The sequence below is a fragment of the Triticum dicoccoides genome, chromosome 4B, assembly GCF_002162155.2.
Source record: "Triticum dicoccoides isolate Atlit2015 ecotype Zavitan chromosome 4B, WEW_v2.0, whole genome shotgun sequence".
NCBI lineage: Eukaryota > Viridiplantae > Streptophyta > Magnoliopsida > Poales > Poaceae > Triticum > Triticum dicoccoides.
The window spans coordinates 132,433,540-132,443,072 of record NC_041387.1 but is presented as its reverse complement, the minus strand read 5'-3'; the positions used below and the strand labels follow the sequence as shown (position 1 = coordinate 132,443,072).

The window sequence follows — 9,533 nt, the reverse complement described above, 5'->3', positions numbered from 1 at the left end:
CGGCGCCCGCCGCCTGGCCGCCCCTTGCTCCGGCCAGCTGCGCCCCTGGCCACGGCCACTGTCTGCGCCCCGGAGCACCCACGACCTTGCCGTGCCCCGTTGGACGGACGCCCCTGCTGCCTTCCTCGCGCGCCCTGCCGGGCCCCTCGCCGTGCGGCCGCCTTCCTGCCGCGCCGGCTTCCGTCGCCGGAAACGGCCGGCCGACGAGCCCCGACGTGGCCACGGCCTCGCCCCCTAGCGTCCTCTCGCTCGTGCCCGTTCGGGCGAGCGCCCCGCTCCTGCAGCCCCGATAGCCCGCTCTAGTGGCCAGATGGGCCACTGCCAGCGGGGCCCAGCCCCTGGAACATTCTATTAAAAAAGGAAGAAAAGAATTTTAAAATAATAATAATAATGTTAATTAATTAATTAATTAGTTAATTAACTTAATTAATCCTAATTAGGTTAACCTAATCACTTAGGTTAGTTAATTAATCTGTTAGGTTAGTTAACAGTCAGTGACAGCTAGGACCCACACGTCAGGTTGACCAGGTCAATGGTCAATGTTGACTGCTGACATCACTCTGATGTCATGCTGACGTCATCATTTACTATTCTGGATAATGTTGGATTTAAATAATTAATTAAATTTCAGAAATTAATAAAATCTTTAGAAAATCATATCTTTTAATCCGTAACTTGGATTAAAATACTTTCTAAATGAAAGTTGCTCAGAACGATGAGACGAACCCGGAAACGCAGCCCGTTCGTTCGCCACGCATCCCTAACCTATCGAACTCGCAACTTTCCCCCTCCGGCTCCTCTGCCCGAAAACATGAAACACCGGGGATACTTTCCCGGATGTTTCCCCGCTTCACCGGCATCACCTCATACCGCGTTAGGGCACGACTAGCTTCATGCTTTGCATCGTCATGCATCTGTTTGCTTAAATATTCATTGTTTCTTCCCCTCTTCTTCCGCTAGACACCGAGACCGACGCTGCTGCTGCCCAGTTCGACTACGGTGTTGATGACCCCTCTCTCTTGCCAGAGCAACCAGGCAAGCCCCCCCTTTGATCACCAGATATCGCCTACTCTTCTCTATACTGCTTGCATTAGAGTAGTGTAGCATGTTACTGCTTTCAGTTAATCCTATACTGCTGCATAGCCTGTCCTTGCTACTACTGTTGTTACCTTTACCTGTTATCCTACTGCTTAGTATAGGATGCTAGTGTTCCATCAGTGGACCTACACTCTTGTCCGTCTGCCATGCTATACTACTGGGCTGTGATCACTTCGGGAGGTGATCACGGGCATATACTACATATACTTTACACTATTACATTACCTGTGATACTGTTCGGAGATGGGGGCTGAAAGGACAGGTGGCTCCATCCCGGTAGAGGTGGGCCTGGGTTCCCGACGGCCCCCGACTGTTACTTTGTGGCGGAGCGACAGGGCAGGTTGAGACCGCCTAGGAGAGAGGTGGGCCTGGCCCTGGTCGGCGTTTGCGGATACTTAACACGCTTAACGAGATCTTGGTATTTGATCTGAGTCTGGCCATTTGGTCTATACGCACTAACCATCTACGCGGGAGTAGTTATGGGTATCCCGGCGTCGTGGTATCAGCCGAAGCCTTCGTGATGCCAGCGACTGAGCGGCGCGCGCCGGATTGGAATGTAAGCCTGCTCTTGTATTAAGGGGGCTAGTTCTGCTTTCAGCCGCCCTCGCAACGTGCAGGTGTGCTAAGGGCGATGGGCCCAGACCCCTGTGCGCTTAGGTTTAGACCGGCGTGCTGGCCTCTCTGTTGTGCCTAGGTGGGGCTGCGACGTGTTGATCTTCCGTGGCCGGGCATGACCCAGGAAAGTGTGTCCGGCCAAATGGGATCAAGCGTGTTGGGTTATGTGGTGCACCCCTGCAGGGAAGTTAATCTATTCGAATACGTGATCTTCGATAACAGGACGACTTGGAGTTGTACCTTGACCTTATGACAACTAGAACCGGATACTTAATAAAACACACCCTTCCAAGTTCCACAGACAACCCGGTGATCGCTTTTCCACAGGGCGACGAGGGGAGGATCGCCGGGTAGGATTATGCTATGTTATGCTACTTGGAGATGCTACTTGGAGGACTTCAGTCTACTCTCTTCTACATGCTGCAAGACGGAGGCTACCAGAAGCGTAGTCTTCGACAGGATTAGCTATCCCCCTCTTATTCTGGCATTCTGCAGTTCAGTCCACCGATATGACCCTTTACACATATACCCATGCATATATAGTGTAGCTCCTTGCTTGCGAGTACTTTGGATGAGTACTCACGGTTGCTTTTCTCCCTCTTTCCCCCTTTCCCTTCTACCTGGTTGTTGCAACCAGATGCTGGAGCCCAGGAGCCAGACGCCACGTCGACGACGACTCCTACTACACTGGAGGTGCCTACTACTACGTGCAGGCCGATGACGACGACCAGGAGTAGTTTAGGAGGATCCCAGGCAGGAGGCATGCGCCTCTTTCGATCTGTATCCCAGTTTGTGCTAGCATTCTTAAGGCAAACTTGTTTAACTTATGTCTGTATTCAGATATTGTTGCTTCCGCTGACTCGTCTATGATCGAGCACTTGTATTCGAGCCCTCGAGGCCCCTGACTTGTATTATGATGCTTGTATGACTTATTTATGTTTTAGAGTTGTGTTGTGATATCTTCCCGTGAGTCCCTGATCTTGATCGTACACATTTGCGTGCATGATTAGTGTACGATTGAATCGGGGGCGTCACATCAGTGCACCACACCGAACCGATGGCAGCAAAACGCTAAAGGGATAAAAATTAAACGAACTTGCTTAAATGAGACGTCTCAAAGGAATTTCTTTTAAATGAGTTATGAAAATCACAAATTACAGCTTCAATGGATAAAAATGGATCCCACTTTTAACAATAAGTAATATTTATGGTAAATGCGCTAGAGACTTGCGTAGTTTCGCATTGCCCTAGATTAGGATGATATATTCGGCCAGATTTTTCTAGTTATTTGTTCAGCATAACAAAAAATGTTTGCTTTTTTGGTTATTTTTCACAACAAATTGCAATGATGAGAATAACATGTAAGAGCATCCGCAACAGTATGTATATTGTTGGTATAAGTGTCCACGTTAGCAGCCAGCAGCACATCATACAGATGCGTTTGTTAGGCTGGTCACAATGGGCAAGAACATAAGGTAGTAACTTACACACTTCCCTAGACTATGTTACTACCTCCATAGTGGGTAGGAACATCTATGTAGTGTCATGCAACGATGTATTTAAGTTATAGACTCATTGTTTCTTGAAGTGTATAATGTTTCGGTAACTTAGCTAGTTACCACAAGCACCTCTCTCTTCATTAAATATGTGCCACATAAACAAAGTTGTATTGAAGTGTGTGATGTTACTTCTAAATTCCTCCCCATTGTGATCAGCCTTAATTAACCAGCACCTCTCTCTTTATTAAATATGTGCCACATAAACAAAGTTGTATTGAAATGTGTGATGTTACTTTTAAGTTCCTCCCCATTGTGACCAGCCTTAATTAAGCAGACAGTACCGCTGAATGAAGAGGCTTGCCTCCGAACATTCACGGCTAGGCGCGGCGACGAACAAAAGAACCCAATTCGCCATAAAACGTGCTCCAACAGTACGAGGAACAAAAATTACACGTCACTTAAAAAATATATAAACATCGAGTAGTAATGGCTTTGACGGTCAGACGCTGATGCTTCCAAGTTTTCTGGATCAATCACAGTGAAACACGGTGACGTCAAATCTTCTATACCACGCACGGGGCTGCCCGCCGCCCGGTAACACAAAATGCATCAGTTCGTCAAATTCTACTCAAACGTTCATGTTTCCTGCAAAATATGCAGAGACCAATATGGCAACAACGAAGACGGAGCTACTCCACCGGTTGTACTTCTACCACGCACGCGGCTGCCCGCTCCCGCCACGGCCGCCGCCTCTCGCCCACGTCCCCACGGGCCGCCACGCGGTCTGCTGCTGCTTCTGCGCCGCGCTGCCCCTTCTTGCCCAACCGCCTCCCGGTCGGAAGCTGTACGCGCCACCGTCGCCGACGCCGTCGAACCGGCCACCTTGGAAACCTCTCCCGTAGCTGCCGCTCGTCCGCTTCAGCGCCTCGGCGCCACCGGCAGCGTCCCCTCTCACCAGCCCGAAGCTGCTCCTCCCGATCTGATGGGCCTCGGTGGGGGCGGCGCCGACGCCTCCTCTACCCCGCCCCATCCACCCAGTTCCGGCGTTCTTCACCTCTTCCCTCGGCTGCATCGCCGGCGAGCTCCCCTTCCACAGGGTATCTGGCCTGCAGGTGACCGTCGGCGGCCTCGGCCCCGGGTACGTGTGCCACATGGGTCTCATCCGAATGTCACTTTCAGCAACAGTCTGCATAACATTCAGAGATCAGTGAGGCTAAATCAATCTATGAAAATCACGTGCCACTTCATACGAGCAACCTACCTTGTCTGGTACGATGACATTGTCGAGCAGTCTTGAGATTGGCTTCACTGCCTCAGGATTGAAGAACACTGCCGATCTGGACAATCACAAGATAGATTATAAATCAGCATGAGACGGCCTATAGCCACCCCCAATGCATGAATATAGTAGTCTCAGGAAGGAAAAAACTTGCATTGTCTGATCATGCGTGATGTCTGGAAGATCTCTTATCGGCGAGCGAAAAAGGCCCTTGCTTGGACCATCCTCATCTTGGGATAACCATCCTGTGATTTCACTATTATGATGGAAAAGTGAAGAAAAGTCCGTGATCAGTTCGGATTGCTCTGAAATTTGGAGCAGAACAGAAAATTCAGTATCTGCCTATCAGGTTTTCATATGTTCAGATTTCCAAGTACCTGGTGGATATCAGAATCTTCTTCTCGGATATTGGCGCAAATGCTGCATTATTTGCCAGAGAGTTTGAGTTCCTCAGTAAGATCTTCTCTTGCCGGATAGTGTTCCTCCTCATTTCATGCAACTGATGTGCAAACAAGGTAAGAAACCATATTTGTGACTTCAGATTTATAGAATGCTACTAGTTTTTAGTTGAGAATACATACTGCAAGATCTTTCTCTACTGTTTTGGTTGCTGAAAGCAGCAGCTTCACATCTATAAATGGCAACTTTGCAACACCCTGAAATAGGAAACTAGCATCAGTCCTTTTTTGCTGTCGCACCAAATAGGTGCACTTGATCAGTTTGCGTCAAAATTATCAGTTGAACCAGTTCATCTTATTGCACATGAACAAAAGGCTTACTTGCCACAAGAAGCGTTTTCCATGAGTATCAATCGCCAGATCTGGTGACAAGTGAATTCCAGGCTACATCAGTAGACAAACAGTCTGATGATACTATTAAGTATTAACTACAGGATAACAAATATATACCTGACGGGTAGAACATTTGTATCGCGGACTCTTCACAGCCCATTAATTTGCTGTAGCATTTTGGAAGGGCACATGAGCTGCAAGAAAAAACTGATTAATTCTCAGGAAATGATATTAAATAATATTCATGAACAAACATGCCTTTCTGGTGGCAACACTGCCATTAGCTGATCAAATGGTCGTAGTGGTTTGTCCACGGTGAAAGATATCTTGAACTGTGACAGGCGTTTCAGATCCGATGCGAAAGGAGCATAATAGAATGGATAGTACCTGCAAAGAAACATTGTACTATCAAACACTTGTCTATCTATTGGAACTATCAGAACTTCACAAGTCACTAGTGTGAGAATATGATTAAATTGATTGGCTCTTGGGACCAATGTTGTCATAATAATTCAGAACAATAATATTACGGCATGTGAGGAAATACATAGACAAAAAGATATATATAATTTGTATATGCTTCGTCCTACCAACTCCATGACGGCACGTCAGAAAAATAGTATCGGAGCACCCAACACAATCCTTCTGAATATTTCTGGACCTAAATCAGCACAAAAAAACATATTAAGCGATCTAAATGTTATAACACTGCCAAACCACAGAAGTATAAAGACTATTTGCAGGAAAAAGGAAAGTCAGAACCATTTCAGTCTGTAGCCTCCCAATTTCGTTAGAGGTTTCAGCACCGAACTTCTCCTTGTAGAACCGGGATTTCCATCCTGGCAATCCCAGTCTTATCTGTAGTATATATGTCAAAATAGGCACATAGAAAAAAATGTCTTTCCAATAGGCAACACCAAGTCACTAACCCTGTCATGTTTAAAGGATCCATTTTTGAAAAGATCTTGCTTACTACGCAGGTTATCCTTTAAATTTCTCTTCAGCTCTGAGGTATTTTCAGTAACCTGAAGATAGATACATAATCAGATTTGCAGAAAATATACATATAGGAAATCAATAAGGATCTCCAAGAATATCTCAATCCGTAACAGAAATAAACAAAATGCCCATACATCAGGCTTGTCATCATTGCAAGCAGAGATACTCTCTCGTTCAAGGCCATCTGCACTTTCTTCCTGCACACAAGAGCCAATTACATCTCTGTGCATGTACATTTCATCGACTAACAAATCCTTACCACAATGCCATAGTTTCTTTCGTTCCATTCATCTTCGGCAGCTTGACACTGTATCTTGCAAAGTAACTTCTGCAATTAACCAACAGACACATGATCGAATGCTAAGTAGGAGTGGATGCATACTCTTGACAAGGATGAGAAGATACCTCTCGCAGTTCAAATCTTTTGAGAAATATTTTCTCTTCATGCAACGAGAGTTCATGGAGGAATTTCTCCAACCTTGAGATTTTCACATAGGCAGCATGCTTATCTTTTATCTGTTTCCAGGCGTAGCAACTAAACAACATTAGAATAACTCTATGGATAATTATCAATGGAAAATAAGAGGCTTAAATCCTACACGTACTTTGTCAGTATCAACAATATAACCCCCCATTTTGTTGTACGTGGTTTTGTACACGTCAATGAGAAGATCGACTGCATACTGTCAAATGGAACATACATTAGAGAAACTTATGTATTTTTCAGCTCATTTCACATATGACCAAGTGCTGCTAAAACCATATAGCTACACATACTTCATGTATCTCGAGTGAAGGAATGTGTGGAATGAAATCATTTCCCGTCAAGAAACAAATAAATATGAAGTCGTCGATCAGCCTATCAATGTCCTGCTTGCAACCCGGTATAGTCATTTCAAGCTCCACGTACTCTCTCAGAACCCATATGTTGAGGAACTGCAACAGTGTAAATGGCGTTATCCGCATAGTCAGAATGAGAACTTTCCAGTAATATCATTGTGGGGAACAAACCTGATACGGTTTCTTGGGCAACTTGCCCTTAGATCTTGCCTCTGTTATCCTGGGGAACCAGCCTCTGCACTTTACTTTTGGTAACTCTTGGGCTGTAAAACTTCTACCAGTCACTGGAACACAAATATCTGGCTGGTGATTTTGGCGTAGCACGTCCTGTTTAAGTTTACAGAAGAGTATTCTCAGCTCCAGTGCAACTGCAAAATGCTAGTTTTAATTTGACAGTGAAGATTAAATACTTCCTAGTAAATTCCATATGCTGCATAGGCTGTTGCATCATGTTCAACATTTCATTGGTACCTGGAGTTACTACTGATAAGGGATGAACAAGCTACCTCACGCAAAATCGAGAAATGGACTTCATGAGACGCCAAAGCGAGCATTATCAAATCCGCATCCTGCGATAACACTTCAGAGTTAACTAAAGTATGTGACTTCATACAACTGAGACAATCGAGTTCTTTATGCATTTATTAAATTTCGTACCAGCCCATAGAGACAATGGCGAGTGTTCGGATCATAGTTCTCCATGCTCCGTTGCCCACGGATGAATGACATGATCTTATGCTCCCCTTCTCCAGGAACATTTGCATCAGAGAGTATCACCTTCAGAAACAGGGATATTTTATAATACAGTATTAAACAGTTTACAATTCACATGATACATTTGCTGCAAGTTCATGACCGAAACAAAACCTTGACGTCTTTCCACCGGGGATCGCTGCTCAACCGTGCTCGGACGTAATACTCGAGTGCGGCTGACAGCTTCTCCATGAACTCGGTACCGGGAGTGATAATATTGGGGTCTGAAACCTCACGTGGTGTATCGTCCCGCGGCAGCACCTCCTTCCCCTGAGCCCTGAACCTCTCCCTCATGAGATTCTCCTCAAGCTCCTGGAAGAAAAACAAAGCAAGATTTACAAGGTTGCAGGAATGAAAATGCAGATATAGAAGAAAAGAAGAAGTTTCACGTACGGCCTCTTTGGCGGCCTTGGCGGATTTGAAGCGCCTGGCCCGCTGCTGGTTCATCTTGGCGCGAGGGGCGACGCCATCTGCATGCATGCACGCGGCCATGGAATCAGCATGCGCGCATAAGTGCTGAAGACGAAGCTGGATGCTGAGGAAGAAGAGGATGGAGCCGAGCGAACGAACCTACTGCCAGGTAGAGGAGCCTCCGGGGCCGGACGATGCGGAGCAGGAGGTCCATGTAGTCGAACATGGACTGAAACACCTCGTCGAACGTCGCCGGAGGAGGGCACGCCTGCATGCGCGCGCAAAAATCGCAGGTGTGAGACCAGACCAGATCGACCAAGGACTCGCGAGATCGTACATGGACCGAGATAGTGCATCAGCATATGTCATATGAGTTACCGTCTGGTCCTCCGGGTGGAAGCAGGGATGGATGATGCCGTTCATGTCCAGGTAGAGGTTGTCGAAGTAAACGGCGGCGCCGCCACTAGCAGGACAGTCTTCTTCCTCGACGGCGGGGGCGACGATGTTCGGGTACTTCTCCACGAGCCACCGGTAGAACGAAGGCACTCCCATGGCGGCCGGCTACCTAGCTCGCCAGCAAGCTGCCTGCAGCGACAGCTCAAGCTACGTACCCAGGCTCCGACCTTGGCAATGGATTGGAGGGTGGTCGATGGCAGAGGAAGATACGCTGGACTCCTAGTACTAGTACTGGTTGCGGTGTGGCGAGGGATACGGAGCGGCAAACGAGTTGATGGGAAGGGGATATGGAGGCAGGCGACTGGGCCAGCCTAGGGGAGGGCGGCGACCGATGCGTCACGTCTTGCCGCCGACTCGCCACGACTCGTCGCACGGCGCGGGAAACGAGGAGCAGCTCGCTTGCTGCTGCTACTGCTCGGGCTTGGCACAGAGCTGGCCTGCATGGGGAAGCTAAGCTAAGCAAAGCAATGATGAGGGCTATAAAGATTTTCTCGGCGCCTTAAAAAGCTGTGATTTTTATTTTTGGCTTATAAGTAAAGACTATTTTTAAATCGTGAATCCTAAGCTTCTGGTTTTGAAATTGGCATCTTGAACCTTTAGGTTTCTTTCAGTTCAAAAGGGTATTACAAAGAAATTTTGAAGGATACTAATTCAGATACTACTTTCCTTTATATCCTCTTTGATTTACACAATTGTAAAAGCACGGAAATAGAAAAAACACAAAATTAAAATGTAAGTCTCATACAAATCATATAAGAGTTGAGTTTGTTTAATTGCATCACGTGACAAACA

The 9,533-nt window shown here is 46.7% G+C and overlaps 1 pseudogene; it reads right to left on the bottom strand.

The window, feature by feature from the left end:
• Nucleotides 1-3,921: 3,921 nt before the first annotated feature.
• Nucleotides 3,922-8,837, bottom strand: LOC119292585 (annotated as a pseudogene).
• Between the last annotated feature and the right edge of the window lie 696 nt (nt 8,838-9,533).